This window comes from Cupressus sempervirens, chromosome 2, assembly GCF_028749045.1.
Source record: "Cupressus sempervirens isolate cs-2001-9-10 chromosome 2, ASM2874904v1, whole genome shotgun sequence".
Classification (NCBI taxonomy): domain Eukaryota; kingdom Viridiplantae; phylum Streptophyta; class Pinopsida; order Cupressales; family Cupressaceae; genus Cupressus; species Cupressus sempervirens.
Window position 1 is genome coordinate 53,191,615 of NC_143119.1, and position 11,490 is coordinate 53,203,104.

Sequence of the window (11,490 nt, forward strand, 5' to 3'; positions counted from 1 at the left end):
ATGATGATGCTAAAATTCTAACAGTAACATCATCCTCTGTAATACCATGTATTTGTAGATATTTGAAATTTGTTGAATATGTTCAGTTGGGGAAATAGAAGTTCCTCCAACTAAATCAAGTACACTTTTAAGAATAGATAATGGGATATCATTTCTTTGGGCTAACTCAAGAGGTCTGCCACCATTAAACATAGCCCACACTTGATTTAGAGGGAGGACCATATGGAATAATGATCTATTTAGATGAAAATATGGTACCCTAGTCTATGATCTATCAATAGGAGGAGTAGAAATAGATCAGAATAGGTGTATGTGCTACTCCTAAACTCCTAAATAGTGCTTGAGAAAGTGTATTTGATTTTCCTCTAGAATTTGAAATAGAAGTTCTGAAAATCACCTCTAGAAGATGCCCTTGTTTAAGCTTTGGGCATGAATTACATCAATTCTAGTCTAGAAACCAAGATATAGAGATGGAGTCACCAAGTGATTGAATATGAGCATCTTAAAGGCTTGAAATGCTGAGAGAAGTATTGTTTCCTCAGCATATGTTGAAGTCCTTTCTTGACACTAGTGAACTAGTAGACTTCTTGTTGTAGTTCTATAATGCATACCTCATCTCCTAATAGACACAAGGACCCCCTACTTTATTTTTAGGCTTTTTGGACTCTTGGTCTGGGATTCAAGCCATTTTGAGGTCTTTCCTAGTTCCTAAGGTCATGCCCAGATCCTATCAAAAAGCTTAAGGTCAAAAATTCAATAAACTCAAGGAAAAATGCTAAATATTGAGGGTTTTGGCACACTAGGTCCACCTTATGAGGTGTGCTAGTGCACCTAAACAGGAGGAAATATCTTAAAGTGCACCTATACAGCTACGCCAAAGTGTGCATTGTCTATTTAGGGGTGGGGGGGCTCCACTCTTCCCTCATTTTTCTCATAATTGTTTCCTTTAGAAACGAAGTCTGCATCTTTGGACCTTCCTGCCTTATATTGGCTTTCGAAGTTCATAGAACCACACACATAGAGGTGTGGATTTGTTTCACTCCAAATCCCCCACTCCACTTTATGCTCTAACTTACAACAAACAAAACTTAAGCAAGTGTGAAGTACACAATGGTGCACCTAATAAGGTGCACTTCTGTGCATCTCCCCCCTTCACAAAAAACATAACTTTGAAAGGGAAAAATGCTAAAAGACCATTTTGAGGTACACATTAGTGCACCTATCTTGGTGCGCTAGTGCACACCCAAAAAATTAAAAATTAAATTAAAAAAACACACAAAAGCATTTTTAACGCATCTAGGTGCACATTAGCACACCTAAATTGGTGCACTAGTGTGCACCTAAGGTTTTCAATGGAAATTTCAAAACATTAATAAGTGTTGCACATAGAGCACACCTCCTTGGTGTGCTTGATGTGCTATATTTTTTTCTTTTAAGGGTAAAATAGGTTTTTCCTTTATTTTTAAGGAGTGTTGTTGTGCAAATTTTGTGTGATTCAACTTTAGGGTTTTAATTTATCATTTTTTGAACTAATGGCTATCCCTTTATGCAGATATAATGGCATCCTCTTCAGCTCCTCCAGGAAAGAAAATGGCATTGAAGCCTATAGTCTTCAAATTCCAAGGCGTTCCATGAAAATCGAGATTCCAGGATGACTACTCAAAAATTAAATATTGAGAATTGGGGCACACTAATTTGGGGGAATTCCTAAAGATTTGTAAAAAAACCTACTAAGAGGTTTGCTATGCTTTCTACATTCATCTGATCAAGGCTGGTGAATGCAGCTTCCCACCCAATGTTAGTATAATCTTTAGAGCTTGTCATGGCACTTACAGAACACTTTGTTCCTAAGGAGAGGGTTATGAAGAGTATAACTAGGGAAATTGTCCTTGATCTTTGATCAGAAAACATTGAGAAGGTATTCCATCTCCCACATGTAGATCAATTTATCAAGCTTACCTATGAACAAGCAAAAAGGTGGTACTGAGAGCATATTGAGGAAGCCACTGAGATTATTCAATCCTCCTACCTTACAGAGAAGACTCCTTTAGGAAAGAAGAATGGTAAATTTGACATGACCATAGGATATATGAAAGAAGATATCAAATACTCAATTATGCTTTTAAGTAGGGTTATGGGTTTGCCAATAGCTAAACATTTAAACATCTTTCTGGTGCATTTTATCAAGACCATCAAGATGGAAAAGATGCCACTTTATTGGGCCTCTACTTTGAATGAAAATTTATGTGAATAGTTGGAGGTGGTAAAGCATAAAAGGAATTTCTATATGACATCATATTTGGTGTATTTGTTAGCTACAAGGGCGATAGACTATCCATGGTTGTACAAGAGAGGTAGCATGAAAAATCTTAATGCATGCCCATAAATCATCTATGCTTAGTTGGTTAACAAGAAGCTCTCAAAGCAGAGAAACGAGTATAGAATTGTTGATGATGCCTTCATATTTGTCATAATTTGATTCATAGAAGGAGATTATGTGAAGAGGTTATCAAATGATGCAGTGGCACAAATAATGGTACTCAAAGCATATTACATTCAATTTGAAACATTTATATATCTAAGGGTAGCTAGTACCATAGTCAACCCAAAGAAGCTTCCAAGGTACCCTTGTGATAGACTCGTCCTCTTGGAGATTGCTCGAGAAATTGAGTTTGCATATGATAGAGTTAGAAAACAACATAAACATTGTTGGACGTGGCCTCTAACCATAGGACCTTTTTGGGTGCTTTAGAAACAAGATATTTCATCTTTCCTATGTGAATGGGATCAATATCCCTTAGAAGAGTACAATTCTCCAAGGCCATGTTCTGATAATCATGAAACATACACAACATCACAAAATTCTAGTCACTCTTTATAAATATTTTCCTTTCAATATTACATTTATATCCATATCCACAACATTGATAACTCAAAATGCATTTGTTTTTCATTAGGATTGTAGTTCAAATACTTTGTACCTATGTATTTCTCCCTCTTTATGCTCTTGTTACATAGGTATGCATTAAGATAGAAAGAAACACATTTGATTTATCAATGGCTTGAGACATTACAATTTTACTCATGTCCCATGGCAATAACCTTTGCAAAGAATTCTAGGAAATATTGAGGTAGATTTCTAGGTTTCCAAGGCTAACAATGACTTTAGAAGGTATCGTCCCCTCTAGATTATTTTTAGCTAAGTCAAGGAGCTCCAACTTCTGACATCCCTCAAAACTAACAGGTATCTCCCCTGATAAATTTTTGTTGCTAAGATAAATGAGTTATAGCTATTGGCTATAAATGGTGAAATGTCAAGTTAAGGGGAGATCAACATGAGATTTGAGTGAGTTGTTTCTAGATGCAAAAGTAGTTGTTTCTCTACATGCAAAGTGGGACTACCAAAAACTAGTCCAACTCCATTACATTCAAAATGTTCTCTATACTAAACATAGGTTTCTCCACTTATCTTACATGCATGTGAAATGTACAAACACAAAAACAGGGGCAATTGATGGGATCTTGTAAACCCATATATGTAATAATAATGCTACAAAAATTCTCATAGATTACCCAAAGCCCAACTAGAGACCTTGGGAAAGAGTGTGAAAGGATCTAATAAAATAATAATTTTTGTAATGAAAGGCAAAACAAAACCCTCCCTTTATCACAAGACAACTCTTCCCAAATTCTATGTACAACCACTAAAATTCATTAAATAACATTTATAGATTTAGTAAAAAATAAAGTAAAATGAACTGACACAACCATCATACCCAATCCTACTACAAAATTTGACTATTTGTGCTCCCTTTCTGCTACTTAAGATGTGCTTAGAAGCTCCATTGATACTTAACTAGATTTTGATAGTCTTCTTGTTCATTGGAATAAGTATTTTTTTTCTCAGTTCCCTTGTTTCTTAAGATGTGCTAAGAAGCTCCATTGACATCGAAAATCAAGATAAAAATTAAAATACCAACCTTATTCACATAACTAATAATGAGGAATGGTCAATTTTTTTCTATCCTAGGACTTCTACACTTATTGGAATATAAATGTAGAGCATGTGGCAATTTGTAGAGAATGGGACAAGACATGTACCAACTTCTCTTGTAGGCAAAAAATGAAGCATTTCTAGAAGGATTAACAATCCCCAAATTGTTCCTCAATCTCATTACTAATATGACGGTGAATCCATATGATGCCATGACATTCACTTTGAAGATGAAAGCAATGGTATGTTTTAAATTATTTTGTGACATTTTTGGAGGTTTTCAGATGAATTTTATTTTCTAAGTTTTTTTCTCTAATACCTCAATTTGTTTCTATCCTAGGATCTTTGTTGTATTTTTTTCAAACACATAACCAATCATCACTCATTTTGAACAATCAATCAGAGCATCCACCAAATCCCGCCCCCTTTAGAATAGTAGGGGCCTGATTAGGCTATATGGTTCATTGGGGATCTAGCCATAACTCTATAGGGGGTCTAGCCTTGGTCACCATAGAATTATAGGGGTGAACCCTTCCTATTGCCCCCTACAGTTCATGTGGGTGGATAGCCATTTTGGTGCAATGGTACACACATGTAGAGGACATATTTATGATAGGGTGGTGGGCCCTACCATTCTATAGGTGGGTGGTGTGTCTTCCTATAAAATGGTATGGAAGAGGCCCCTACTATTCTAAATAAAGATGGACCAATTTATTTACATCCATCTGCATGCATCATCATGCATCATCTGCTGTCCATTTTGTTAAAATAAAATAGATTGGTCAAATTTTTGATCAATTTTGGCTAGCATTTCAACCAAGATTGGTTGCAATTTAAACCAATTATTTGGTCATGAGTATGGAATCCATTGTGGTTTCCATTTCAACCAAAGAATTGGTTGCAATTTCAACCAATCTTGGCTAGCATTTCGACCAAGATTGGTCAACATTTTGACCAATTCTTTATTCATGAGAATGGCATCCTAGTCATTGTGGTGTACATTTCAACCAAAGAATTGGTCACAATTTTGACAAATCTTGGCTAGCATTTAGACCAATATTGGTCAAATTTTTAACCAATTCTCTAGTCATGATTATGGCATCCCAGTTATTGATGGCACATAATTGGTGAATATTTTGACCTTTCTTTGGCAGTGTTGGTGTTTTAAAATGTTACACTTCAAATTATTCCTATGAGACCATAATACATCTAGGGGCAACTACTTTGCATCTACAACATATACTTTTAAACACCAGACCAACTATAAGGCTAGACAGTTCTTCTTCTTTAGGCTCTACATAGCCTAGGCAGGTGTACCTTAGATTCATTCATATGGTAACAGTTGTTCGAAAGCATACACTTGAATCTAAAAAAAGTAGATAAAGCCCTTATTTCTCCTATACTCATGCAATGACAAAGATGTGTAGTATAAAATTGTAGATCCTATGAAATCCTCAAGTTGAGTGAGAGCATCCTTTCAACTCTAAAATGTAAAGGAAAATGAATGAATGATTAAATTTGATTTTAGAAAAATCCCCAAATATGCAACAGTAAGAACAAATTGATCTTGTAGCTGATTAGTGCCTTATCTAATGGGAAATTCCATAAATTGCACACATACATCTATGATACTAGTGACATATTCCATAAATCAAGATATTAGATCTATCCTATCACTTTTTGAATCAGACATCGATGTTCATAATGACCTCATTCTCATGAAATATCCTTCTCAAATAACCAACATCCTTGTTGAATATATCAATCATTTACTTAGCTCTTTTTTCCAAAAACAAAACATACAAGACATACAACATTAAGGGGATGCAAAATGGTTTAAGTTCTTTTTCCCTAAACCACAAAACATTGTAAATTGTAGAGATAAGAGATGAAAATAAAAATGAAACTAAGAAGTTTGATGTTCATTATATTCATTTCTTTGAAACTATACATTATTGTTATTCATAGAGAATGCTAAAGAATATGGTATCATAGTCATGACAAAAATTTCAACCTAATTGGAACCATCCTTGTGGTATCACAATAGTGAAAAACATCCAAGAAATTGGAACTCATACAATGAGAGAGAAAGAGAATGATATAGGAAAGGAATGAAATCCTAGATCTAATCTAGAAGTGACACATGTCTACTTGAATCTTCATTCCCTACTATTGCAAAATATATCTCTTCTCTCTACAACTAAAATCAGAAAGGAATCTCATCATTATGTGTAACAAACTTTGAAATATCTCCTCTAACTGATGAAAACCCTTGTTCTAATAAAATCATTAGATGTGTATATGAAATGTTGATATAACCTTCACTAAACTGATGTAGAAGTGAGAAAATCCATCAATAATTACATCCCTACTACTTTTGGAGTTCACCTAGTTCAGCATCTTGCTAAAAATCAGATTTGAACTATGTTAACTAAAATGAGGTTGAAAAATGGGCACTAGTACAAAACCTTGAATAACTTGAACCAATGGCTTCTTGTGCAAAAACAAACCTCAAAAATGGAAAATTCATCTTTTTTTGATTTGAAGAAATATGATAGTGTTATACCTACTGATGCAGAGCATCTTCCAAATCAACCAAATAATAGGATCCATGCTGATCCCTTCAAAATCCATTAAATAAAATCTATAATTAGAGGCATCTTACAAGGTAAAACAAAACATTTTCCAACACAAAAATATCAACCTTACTCCATTCACATATCCTGATTTCTATATCAGATTTCATTTTTCATAACTTTCAATATATAACATTTATTGAAAAACCCTTTGGAATAATTGTTCCAAATTAGTAATTCTAAAATATATTCAAATATGGTACCATTCCAATAAACCAATTACAAGTTATGGTCTTTGTATCAAGATCCATTTTCTCTGTCATAAACCAGAACCAAAACTGGTAACCCTGCCTAGGGCATCAAATATCTTTCACAAAAAAATTTTAAATAATCTCAAACCAATTCCACATTATCCATATATGATTCTAGTTTCCAAATCTATAAGCCATTTATTTTTCCCATTCATATATAATTTTTCAAGCACAAATCCCTGCCTTCATCTTGAATGGATATCTTTAAAAACCAGTTTCCACTAAAATGCTCATAACTTTCACAAATTAAAATTAAAATGATCCAAACCAGTTGTAAATGAAATTTAGTTCACATATATTTAAAATTAATTTTATTAGAGGTTCTGAGTCTCCAAAATTTGTCTGAAACACATGCTGCAACATGACTGTATTCAGGAAATCTTAAATCTGCAAATACCCATTATCACCAAAATGCCCATAACTTATTCATTTCTTTATAAAATAAATTCAAACCAAAGAAAAAAGAAATTTTATTCACTTCTCTATCTAAATATACAAATTTTACATGGTTTCCAGGCTTTAAATGTCCGTACAAGACCTAGAACGAACACTAAAACTGAAAACCAATCAAAATAACAACTCAGAATATTACCAAATTTGTTTCAAAATGTATCTATTCCTTTCATTAATGCTTTGGTTCGACCTTACATCCATTTTCATAGATTTTTTAGTTGGTTATAACTTCCAAACCACCCTTTAAACCAACCCATTACATGCCTTTAACCCTTTTGCATTTTTGACAACATTTTATGCATTTTATGCATTTTTACATTTCAACTTTCATAGAAACCCAACCTAGACCAACATTATGACTCAAATGACTTTAGATGGATGCCAATAGATCCATTCACCAATTAAATAAACATTTTTACATTATTTATCATATTAAGACCTCCTTTGACAACTTATTACAAATGGCTTTTCTAGATTTTATATCTTTGTCTTCTTGAAATTTAGGTGCCTCTGCACCATAATTCACCAATTAAATAAACATTTTTACATTATTTATCATATTAAGACCTCCTTTGACAACTTATTACAAATGGATTCTCTAGATTTTATATCTTTGTCTTCTTGAAATTTAGGTGCCTCTGCACCACCTGCTTACCAGAAATGCCCAAAATATTAGTTTGAAATTAGGCTCCTTGCATGACCCTCAGGACAACATTTGTTCTGAAACACTTTATGCAAAAAATTAATGTTATCTTAAAGATCAAACTTTATTATATAATCCTTTCAGATTTAAAAATTCCTATACATTCAAAGCCAAAAAGATAATTAAAAATTAATAATTTTGCATTTTCCTTTTACAATACCTCTAGGTCAAACTTGGGTTGACCAGCTTCTTCCATGTGTCATCACATAATTGTTTTGATTTTGCATCATCACTGCCACTTGGGTGCCATGTGACACCCTCTAATTGGATCTTTGTGTATGATCACTACCATACCATCATCTGCTAGGCACACTTGCCACATCATTACCACGTGGCACTTCCTGATTGGTTGAATGGATTGCTATTTCTACTTGGGCCCACTACCATGTATCACATTCTTGCTTTCTCACATTTCTTATCTTCCTTGCATCTTTGTTTTGTGAGATAATGATGTTCATCCAATTTTCCATGTGGCATGATCTGGTGCACTTTCTTGTTCAATGCCACATCATCACCCAGTGCCACATGTTAGCATGTTGCATTCTTGCATCCCAGTGATCCTTCCTCTACATTACTTGTGAGAATATGAAAAGCTACCACATATCTTTCTTCACCATGTTAGCACCTTGAAATTTGCACCAGGCTCCATCTCATCTGCCATGTGTCACTCTCCAACTAGGCCACTTGGATCCATGTTGTCACCATTAGTTTGTGTATGTTGTTCAAAATTTCTTCACTCTTTATTCCACCTATCCATCCATAATGGAGCCTCCTACGTAAGCTTGTCTCTTCTAAAAGATCGATTCTTTAAGACATTTTATGTATTGTGTACTTTAGTATTTAAAGACTTCAAAACTTGGTTGAACAAGTAATGTGGGACAATTTATTTTACTATCCTTTCTTTTGCTAGCGGTTTTCCTTGAAAATATTTAGCAAAGACCATCGAGAGCCACTTCAGCTTTGACACTGGTTGCTCCCCAAAAAGTTGTAGCTTCCTCTCTTCATTTCATGCATGAAACATGGTGGTCCCTCATTTTCAATGCTGTGGACTACAACTTCCTTATTCACATCCCAACTAATGCAATACCTCCTACCCATCATATGTAAATGCATTTCTAGCAATTTCTGAAAAATCATAAATGTGGTCGCTTTTGGCAAAAGTGTATCAATTGGATAGAGGTTCTATAACTGCACCAATCAACTGTACATGTAGTAGTGTGCACACCAAGTACATGAATGACCATTTGATAGCGAACATCAAAAAATAAGTGCTCTTTCAGCATACAATGGGGTAATCTGAGACCATTTTGATGCTTTTCATAGCCCCATCATGTAATGCCATTGTAGACCACTTCCCATGCTCTTGGATGAAATCTAGCAGTGAAACCTTCAAAAATGTGTGGACCTAGCTAGCCACAAGAGAGTGCTAACAAACCATTTCACATCATCTTACAATTCCATGTTGTCATTTTCACTCTAATTTACAAATAAATTAAATTAGTTTGAGATATATATATATACATATATACATATATACATATATACATACATATATATGTATGTATATATGTATATATATATGTATATATGTATATATGTATATATGTATATATGTGTATATACATATATATATATATGTATATATATATATGTATATATGTATATATATATACATATATATATATATGTATATATATATATATATACATATATGTGTATATATATATATATACATATACATATATACATATATATATATATACACATATATATACACATACACACACACACACACACACACACACACACACACACACACAAATATATATATATATATATAGAACTTGTGAACACCAAATGCAAAGGGGCAGTGCTCTACTTCATGGCCAAACAAGATGAGCTCACATATCCTCAGTAGGCCATACAAGATAGGTCATTCAATTTTTCTTCACCATTATCAATTATAGTCAAAAGAACCCCTCCATTAACAATAAAGGTGTAGAGTTCACTATTGGTGTCAACATTCTGTGCACATGTTCTAGCCCAATGCCAAGAAGGAACCAACTTTAGAATAAATGTGAGATAAGGGAGCATCCTGATCCATCTTCTCACTGTTTAATCTTCCTAATTGACATCTTTCCCAAGAGATGGATGATTCTAATAGGCACTTTCTATAATAAATACATAATTCTACGTTTCTTTACAAGAATTTTTACAATGTCCAAAGCTTTTAGATTGAACATTTTACTTTGTATGTGGAGTCATAAATATGTATGTACTCCATTTGTTTGAATCATGAATATAAAACCCTCCTAAGAGTACATTAACTTTTGCAAATGAGTGTGTTGTTACTAGAATTTCTCTCTAGAACCACATTAATGATCTTGCTGAGCCAAATTGAGTCAATTAGTAATTAGTATGTGTTGAATAGATTAATTTGGTTTTCATGTCTATATAAGACCTATTTAACACTCTTACCACACAATATGTGGTGAGGGCAGTCTAAAAACTTGTAAGAAAACAATATATTAAGGTGTTCTACTACTGGAGTTGGTGTCCAAACCCACATTAATGATCTTGCTACTAGAAAAGGTTGACTAATGTCAACAATTACTCTACAACTCATAGAATTATAGGCCATATTGCATATACAACCAGTTTCATCTTCGCAAGTAGCTCTATTTGAAAAATTACCATAAATAATATTCACTTGGGCAATACAACCCCACTTATTTCCATAATGCTCACAATGCTACAAATCACCATAATGATATTCTCCATATTTGATGATATTTCTAGCTATTATAAACTCCATCCAACATAACTTGAATAAAGTTTGTGTCTTTGTTTGCAGGGGAAAAGTAATTTAAAGGTAAAAAATTTCCAAAGTTTATATACCCCTCCTCATTTGATCGTCTCTATACATCATTACAAAATTTGATTTCCAAGTCAAGCATACCTCCTCTCTATTCATTTCCTCAAAATAGCTCTCCCTCCTTTGTATTTCAAAATGTGTACAATCCTTCTTGTCTATTTGATTTCAAAATGTAAATATAGGTAGAATAAAACCCTTAATGATCACAATAATTTAGATTCTTTAGGATACCCTTACCTTTCATAATATTACATTGACTTGATGGAATCATTCAGGCCCTAAAGTGGGTCTAGCCAAATTTTTATTTCATTTTCAAACAATTGATATTCCAAACTGATCCATTAATCACTTAATATTGACTAAACTCAAAATTGATTATTGAAGAATTAAAATTTAACTCAGTTTTCAACCTTTTGCAAACTATCAATTTCACACTGAAGGGTCCATTGATTGGCCTTAAAAATTGACTGAAATTGACATCCAAGCCCTGAAATTAGACATATTAATTCATTGTTATGAATCTTGTGTCATGAAAATCACTTAGTTAAAAGATATTTATTGTCAACGTTGCCTTCTTA

At 33.4% G+C, this 11,490-nt stretch overlaps 1 pseudogene; it reads right to left on the reverse strand.

Annotated features, from left to right (window-relative positions):
* Nucleotides 1-9,170: 9,170 nt before the first annotated feature.
* LOC149571024 (uncharacterized) lies at nt 9,171-10,994 on the reverse strand (annotated as a pseudogene).
* Nucleotides 10,995-11,490: the final 496 nt, after the last annotated feature.